Source organism: Lathyrus oleraceus, chromosome 5, assembly GCF_024323335.1.
Source record: "Lathyrus oleraceus cultivar Zhongwan6 chromosome 5, CAAS_Psat_ZW6_1.0, whole genome shotgun sequence".
Classification (NCBI taxonomy): domain Eukaryota; kingdom Viridiplantae; phylum Streptophyta; class Magnoliopsida; order Fabales; family Fabaceae; genus Lathyrus; species Lathyrus oleraceus.
In genome coordinates, this window is record NC_066583.1 from 330,867,276 (window position 1) to 330,875,817 (window position 8,542).

An 8,542-nucleotide genomic window follows, 5' to 3' on the forward strand; every position below is an offset into this window, starting at 1 on the left:
ATTGATTTTTTACAACACCCTAATACCCTAATTGCAACTAACTAATAACATAATCCTTTCCTATTATTTACTTTTTATGGGTTTAAAATGGTAAAAAAAAAAAGGCTCTGATTGTATGAACCATCTATCTTGTTCAACAAAAAAATCTTCATGTGCCTTGTGGTGATTAACTATGATTGCCAAAAGAAAAAGAAGAATGGATGGAATAAAGTAGCAGTACTTGAAACTTGAAACAACATCCTTAGTATCAAGTATCAAGTAAAGGTTCAATTATTGACAAACTTTACAGTTAACTAGAAAGCAATACTATTCAGAGAAGCCCGTCATTATTTAAATCTTGGTTTATCCCGCAAACAAATATCTATGTCACGAGGTCAACAACAATTTTTTATATTTCAATCATGAAGTTTCCTGTCATGATCAATGCTTAGAAATTATAAAGGTATCTCTCTTTCCGCTATCATTTTTTATTTGCGAAATTAATGAATGCTTTGAATCTTATACCCAATCATTTCCATATATTATTGTTAGTTGAAGGCTATGGATCTGGAAGAAGAAATTAGCAGGTACGAAAGATGGAAGCAAAGTACTAAAGCATTGTTAAGTGCTGTGCGCAAAGAAACATGTCAACCGTATAGCATTCCCGTTGTTCCAGACAACCTTCGGAAATGGAATGAGACTGCCTACATTCCAAAAGTCGTTTCCATCGGCCCCCAGTATAGAGGAAGGAGGGAGCTATTACAAGCGGAAGAGATCAAATGGCGCTGCGTCACCACTCTTCTTAGTCGAACATTTGGGCTGTATTAGAGTATAACTAAGAGAGAGAGGTTAAGTCTAGTTTACCTTGTAATGACTGACATGTGTCAAGTCTCAGCAACAGGTAACCTGCTGTAGCAGGTCACACAGTTGCTACTATAAATGCAACTGTGTGCTACTGTTTGTAAATAACTCATAACAGAATTCTGTTATAACAGATAATGAAAAGTTCTTCACTACTATGAATTCTAATATGGTATCAGTTAGTTAGGATCGATCCATGGCATCGCCGTCTTCTCCGGGATCGCCGTCTTCCGCTCACGTTACGCCACCGTCCTCGCCACTCATGGCGGCGACTGATGATTCGCGTCGGCTTCAGTTCTCTCTCAAAATCGCGCATAAACTAGATGAGAAAACTTTCATCTATGGCGTCAACAGGTGGAGCCGTACATCAACGCTCATAGTCTTACAGATCTCGTTGTTTGCACTCGCATTCCTCCTCAATTTGTTGATGACGAAGCTCGTCGTAAAGGTACGGTCAATCCTGCGTACTCGATTTGGCTTCAGAAAGATCAATTACTGTTATCGTGGCTTCAATCCACACTTTCGAGCGAAATTTTGTCGCGAGTGCTTGGATGCTCTCATTCGCATCAGCTCTGGGATCGTTTGTTCACTTATTTTCAAAAACAAACTCGTGCGCGTGCTCGTCATTACGTGTTGAATTGCGTGCCCTAACTCTTGATTCACAATCTGTATCTGATTATTTGTTGAAGATTCGTATGGTTGTGGATGCTTTAGCTCCATTGGAGATCCTATTCCAGTTCACATCACATTGATGTTATTCTTGAGGGACTTCCAGTGAATATGCTTCTGTTGTTTCCGTCGTTGAAAGTAAATTTGGTGATATGGATTTGGATGAAGTTGAGATTCTTCTCACTGCTCATGAACTAAGGCTAAACAAGTTCAAGAAATCAACTGTGCCTGATCTTGGCTCTCTAAACCTTACACAACAGCGCCTCAATCTACTTCCCCTGAGGCGCCTCAATCTGGCAGCACTGACTCTCCTAACCCTCAGGTGCCACCTTCTTATGTTGAACCTGAATATTCTAGTTTCAGAGGTGGTAGGTCTAATAGAGGAGGTCGTGGAAAAGGTAGAGGTGGCAGAAACTCCAATGTTCAATGTCAGGTGTGCTCCAAAGTTGGACATTCTGCTCTAAATTGTTGGCATCGGTTCAATCAACAGTTCCAACCTACTGTTCATCCCAGCAATCCTTACACTGCAACTCCATGGCTTGTTCCTCCAGTGCCTTATGGTCAATTTCCTGCTAATGTGTGGACTAGACCTCAAGCTCCTCAACCTAGGTCATCAAGTGCCTATCCTCCTCCAAGCACCTTCATTGCCAATATACTGCTCCCTCTACATCAGCTGCTTCTTGGTACCCTGACTCAGGTGCTTCCTATCATGTCACCAATGATGCCAATAACTTGCAACAAGTTACTCCTTTTGAGGGACATGAACAGATATACATAGGCAATGGTCAAGGTTTGGTTATTAATTCTGCTGGTTCTAGTCAATTTTTATCTCAAAATCATCCACACACACCTCTCACTCTTAATAATCTATTACATGTGCCTTCAATCACCAAAAATCTCATAAGTGTCAGTCAGTTTTGTCGTGACAATCGTGTTTATTTTCTTTTCACAGCTGATACATGCTTTGTGAAATGTCAGGTCTCTAATGCTGTCCTGCTAGCTGGTAAAGTTGGTTCTGATGGGCTCTATGAGTTTCCAAGTCTGCTTAACGTTTCCAAGTCTGCCATGTCTCTAGATTCTTCAAATAAAATTGTACCTTCTGTTAATTCTGTTAGTATTTCCCCTTCCTTATCAAATGTTTGGCATCTAAGATTAGGCCACCCCAATGTTAATACTTTGAGGTTGGTGCTACAAAATTGTAATCTCTCTTTCAGCAATAAAACTCATGAATTTTTCTGTTCTGCCTGTTGTATGGGCAAGGCTCATAGACTGCATTCACCATCCTCACACACCACTTATAATCATCCTTTAGAACTTGTTTACTGTGGATGCAATTGAAAAGTGTATGGAAGCAGTTCTGAAGTTAGATGCAACTGTTCGTGCAAGCTACGTAGATGAAATCACACTCGATAGGTATGCTCTGGCAACGACTATGGTATTTGACGGGTGTTTTCTGTTAGAACTTCTCATTTGTGAATCTAAGTATGATTCAGAGTTACCAATACCATTTAATGGCATTAGTCCCGGAATAGAAGTAAAACAGATGGACTATGTCATAAGCGATCTGATGCTACTGGATAATCAGATACCAATTTATATTCTTGAAATATTGTTCGAAAATCTTCTTGGTTCCTCTCCCCAAATGCGAGAGCTCATACAAAATCTGGCTCTTCCTGTCTTCGGCTTCTCTTTGAAATTGATGGTTAAATCCACCTTCCACTTCCTTGATATTGCTTACTCCTACATGGAAATGGGATGGATTGATAAAAAGATAGAGGAGAATGTTAAAGATAACAAACTCACTATGCAAAATCAAAATCTAAATCGCTGTGCTACTAGACTCAAAGCTGTCGGTATAACCATCCAACTTCTTGATATAAATAAAAACTTTATATCTACCACCGAGTTCAACAAAAGTAGGAGGATACTAAAAATCCCAAAGCTAGTAATTGAACGAACAACAGAAGCATTGTGGCGGAGTTTCATCGCTTGGGAGCATCATAAGAAGAAATTGAAGATTGGTTCTTCATCGGTTGTTGACAGGCGTAGTATATGCACTTCCTCTGCCATTCTTTTCAGCGATTTGATATGCTGTACAGGTGATGTTCAATTGCTCAAAGACAAGGGAATTATAGTAGACAAATCAGAGAAGAGCAATAGAGATCTGGTGGCTTTTTTCCATTCAATCGCAAAGGGAGTTGATCGTGACATTATTGATTCCAATCATATCGCCATGTTTAATGCCATGAACACAATTTCTTCAGCAAATTACGCCACTAAAGTCTTCATATTACTGCACCATTACTTTTGCAAAGTTTTAGACTGGTGTTACAACGTTCACACATTTTTCAAGCGCGGTTACAACTTTGCTTTTACCATTGCAGGTTTTCTCACTTTGATCCAGACTTGTTACGCAATTGTTGCCTATCATTTTCCCAAAAAACAGTAACCACACTGTTTGTTTCCCAGTTGGCCTTCCAACAAAGAAAATGAGATGTGGTTTCCATATGAAAACTACTAAGGACTTAGATTATAGACATTCATGTCTACTTGAAACTGCATTTCACTGTCACTTTTTTTTTTATGTCAATTTAACTTCAATTTCATTTTAATTTAGATGTTTATGACTTATGCAGCTTTAGTTTCAATTCTTTTAATTAAGTTCATTCATTTTTTCTCATTGCAATTTATCATTCATATATTCATATGATGCATTTTTAACTACATCTCGTCAAACTTTTAATTAATGTATCTTCATAATAAAAATGCATTTGAAGTACTATTTGAATATAGTTCATGGGTAACATCATAGTTACAATGGGGTGTCACACTAAGGCCACTTGTTTTCACCCTCTAACACTACAAGAAAATCTCTGATTAGCTACGAATAAAACCGTAGCGAATTTGAAGTGAATCTCTATCAAACAGATTTAGTTGGAGATTAGTGCGGATTAACGTAACTTGGATTGGGGGCTAATTAGCTAGCCCATTTTTTCTAGCAAAATTCAAACTAATATTTTACTACTATAGCTAAACCACAACTAAAACGTACTAGTAGCAAATTATCACGTTTATATCTATATTTCCAAACTATTCAGCTACAATATCGCCACAAAAATATCAAGTAAATCTCAAGCTAAAATAGGCTTGATAAAACCAATATCACCACAAAAATATCAACTAAACTCAAACTATTCATATGCTGTTTTTTTTCTTCTAATCAAAACCAATTACGCTAGATCAGATTTTTAATTTTCTAATCAAAACCAATTAGACTATAAATTATAAAAAAAAATTGTTCATCTTAAACATTATCATAATTGTTGATAATTAAGCATTGGTTTAGTTTAAAAAATTAAAACTATAATATTATCATAATTGTTAATAATTAAGCATTGGTTTAATTAAAAAAATTATGATTTGGTCCTTGATATATTTTAAAATTAATGTACTTTCAAAAAGTTATCTAATTCCTTGCCTTTATTCTTTCAATAATAGACAGAGGATTTTAATTTATTCTTCGGTTCTACCTTCTCTTGAGTTATGCGTCTTATTTGTTCCAATCAACAAACTTGAATTGTGAAGAAACTAGCTGCCGAGAAATAACTACTGAGTCTAAAATCCCAAGAGTTTCTAACATTCGTGTTCTTCCTGAAAATTAAAAGTATAGTCGTCCATTTTATATCATGAGTATTGGAAACAACTACTTTTCAACCTGATAAGCTTATTATTAGAATGGAACTAAATAATGACTATGAAGAGTATCAATTTTATTGCATTTTAATATAAATAATTAAATACAACACAACAACCTATGTTATGGAACTAAATCCTGATTAAGAGTCTCGAACTAATGAACCGGAGCTAAAGGTTGGATCTAAATTCTATAGTAACATCAACAAAACAATTATTCAAAAAGAAACTTTATCACAAACAGTTGTAACAATAGCCAGTATATCTGTTTTCTGTCTCAAAAACTTGACAAATATATGTATAGTTTGAATGTGCATAAATGAAGGTTCTGTCTTGGAGCAAAAGGTGTTTTACTACTTACGAAGAATGTTTTGTTATATAGTTTTTCACAAAAGGTTAACTTATCCAAAAATAAATATATGAAGAATGTATGCTTCTATATGTTCATGTTCATCTCCACAAATATCAGTTATTTCATCTAATTGTCTAAATCAAGGATAGTAAGTTAACTAAAACCAATAATCAGTCATTCATATACAGACCTGTACTCGTGCGTAGCTTCAAAGTTATTTGATCTCGTGCCTTGGCTGAGGAAGTCTTACTCAACCTATCCTGCAAAGAATGTCTTAAAGCACCTGTAGAAAATAAAACAAAGCATATGAACACAGACGCAATTAATCAATCCAGAAAAAAATAGCAAAAATGCACAAATCAGCCACTTTGATCTGTGTGAATTGGAAGAGATTTAACTAACTTGCTAAGATTTATTGTCAATCTGCAATATAATAGATGTGCTGCTCAAAGAAGTATCTCGTTGCAGATCAATGCAAATTGGAGCTTTGGTAGCTCCATTTCCACCCGTAGGCTAAAAGAAAACAAACATTCACCGTCACTTTCACTTTGAATTTCACTTCATCTTTAGAATTGAGATTATAGAGTTTCAAAACCTAACTTACCAAAATTGGATGTCCAATTAAACTGTTCAAAACCGGTGATTTACAAACACCATACAAAATCGAAATCAAAATTCAAATTGCAACGGTGGCGTAATGAAACGCAACGGAGGCGCAATGAAACGCAACGGAGGCGCAATGAAACGCAACGGTGGGGGTTAGAGTAGAGGGTGGATCGAAAGCAAGGAGCGAGAGTGAGTGGGAGAGAGAGGAAAAAATATTATGTTTTTAAGTAAAAATGTTTTTTATTAAATATAATGAATTATAATTTAAAATACAGATATTTTACATTCAAATTTTAAAATAATCTAATTATCAAAGACGCTGTTAGTATGTAGTAACAAAAAACCGTATATACGGTAAACAATAATGAAAATTTGTCAATAATATTTTCACTCAATATAAAATATTTTTTTATGGACAACTTGTAAGCTTATAAACTCCATTTGATAATATTGCATTTGTTTAAAATACGTAAGAATTAGCTAGAGAAATTTCAATTGCAGTAAAAACAAATCCAGTCAACTACAAGTGAACTAGAACACACAATTATAGTAAAATGGTGGTAGCTAATCAATCATTTTTTTGTAGTGTAACTCATATCCTCTTGCCGCGAGGGCTCAACTTTGAGCTTTTTGAGATATTGTAATATCAATTTGGAGCATGATCTTTCTAGTGCATTATTTCTTCCTTACTTTTGAAAACACTATAGTTATAATGAGACATGACATCTTACTTGCACTGACTTCTATGAAAAAAAGTGTGTTTGCATCAGTGTTGGTGTTTGAAACTGACACCGACATTCATGATTACGTTTAATTTATTTATTTTTTAAAAATTATTACGGTTGATCTTTTTGGATTTGATGCATTTTGCAAGACAACAACATGGAGAAGTGTTCAAGTTTGCTCAACTACTTCAAGATGATTTTCTGGTGCATAAGGGACACATGCTAAATGTGATGTCACAACATGTGAGTACCATATATGCGTTTTGCTCAACATGCCAAATTGCTGCGTTTTGGGATGAATTTTCTGTTAAAGATTCAGTTATATTTTATTTCTTTTATTTAGTACTATGATTATATGATTTGTTGGATAACTGCGAAAATCAAATCAAATTTAAATGTGATTTAAATTTAAATTTGAAACAATTGAACAAATCTTATCCAACAGTTTGTGCAAAGATTCTTGACGAAATTAAATCAAAGATCCAAGAAGAAAAGCTCAGAATCGTATTGTTATTTAAGGAGATTCAAACCTCACTTTTGAGGTGTGCAAGACGTGAAAGTTTTGAAGATACTTAGTGTTAGTGTTTATATTTTGAGTCTTTATATGTGCACCACTTTAGAGCCTTATTTCATATCTTAAGGCATAAAGTTTGTTTTTATTAGGTTATAAACCTTGTTCTAAGATGTTAAGTCTATAAGTTTGTCAACATTGTATTTCTTGTATTCTACGTTAATCCCATAACCGGATTAGTGCAGAATCTTTGTGTACACCACTATGTTTAAGTAATTTGGCATAAAATGTTTGTCTTAGTTGACTGTTGTAACATTCAACATTGTTTAGTGATTTATTAACACCAACCACAGGTTGTGTGATTGAGAAGAAAGTGAGTAGATTCTCATATTTAGGGGGAGTCCTTAAATAGAAAGTCATTAGGATTAAGAAGAGAATTTGAACAACATAGGGTTTGTTGGTTCTTGTAAGACTAAGTGTACTAATTCAGAGTAGTGAATTTTCATTTTTGGGTAGGGTGCCCCCTTAGACATAGGTGTGGTTTCATCGAACTAGGTTACCAATATCTTGTGTTCTTTACTACTTTTCTACTTCATCATCTTGTAAAAGTTAAATTGTCATATCTTTCTTGCAATATGGTTTTTCTTGTTCTGGTTTACAATGTTTCAGACGTCGTGTTTGACATCTGCCCCCAGAAGTTGTAATCTATAATAAACTAGTAGTTCACGTTGTCCTAGACATTTGGTCCAACATTTATCCCCTAAGAAACCGAATTTTCAATTGGCATCAGAGCATGTACCATATTCTGTTTGGGTTAGCTCTAAGGAGATATTATTATGTTCAAGATGGAAAATTTCAATGAAGGAGAAAATGTTTATCAACCAAATATTTGTCAAGGTGCTAAGCATTCTCCAAAGATTGTTGATAGTTATAAAGATTATGATATTCAAGCAGAATGTAATTCTGAAGAATATCTCAGGCTCAATAAGAGATTTAGTAAAATCTTTAGAATACTTGACAAGAGATATAAGAATAATGTCACTATCAATGTCAAGAACATTCAATATAAAGAAAATGATGGTGAAAGAAAAAGGCTCAACTATTCCTACAGGTGGAAAGGGATCCAATTTCTTAATTGCAAAGACG

General features: G+C 34.9%; 1 long non-coding RNA gene and 1 pseudogene across 1 annotated transcript; one reads left to right on the forward strand and one right to left on the reverse strand.

Moving 5' to 3' along the window:
* The first annotated feature begins 314 nt into the window (after positions 1 to 314).
* On the forward strand, positions 315 to 4,187 carry LOC127084415 (UPF0481 protein At3g47200-like; annotated as a pseudogene).
* On the reverse strand, positions 2,924 to 6,376 carry LOC127084416 (uncharacterized). The gene is made up of 4 exons (XR_007788708.1): positions 6,159 to 6,376; positions 5,957 to 6,067; positions 5,745 to 5,837; positions 2,924 to 3,249 (listed from the first exon to the last, which is right to left on the reverse strand). It is a non-coding gene; the product is annotated as an uncharacterized LOC127084416 (long non-coding RNA).
* Between the last annotated feature and the right edge of the window lie 2,166 nt (positions 6,377 to 8,542).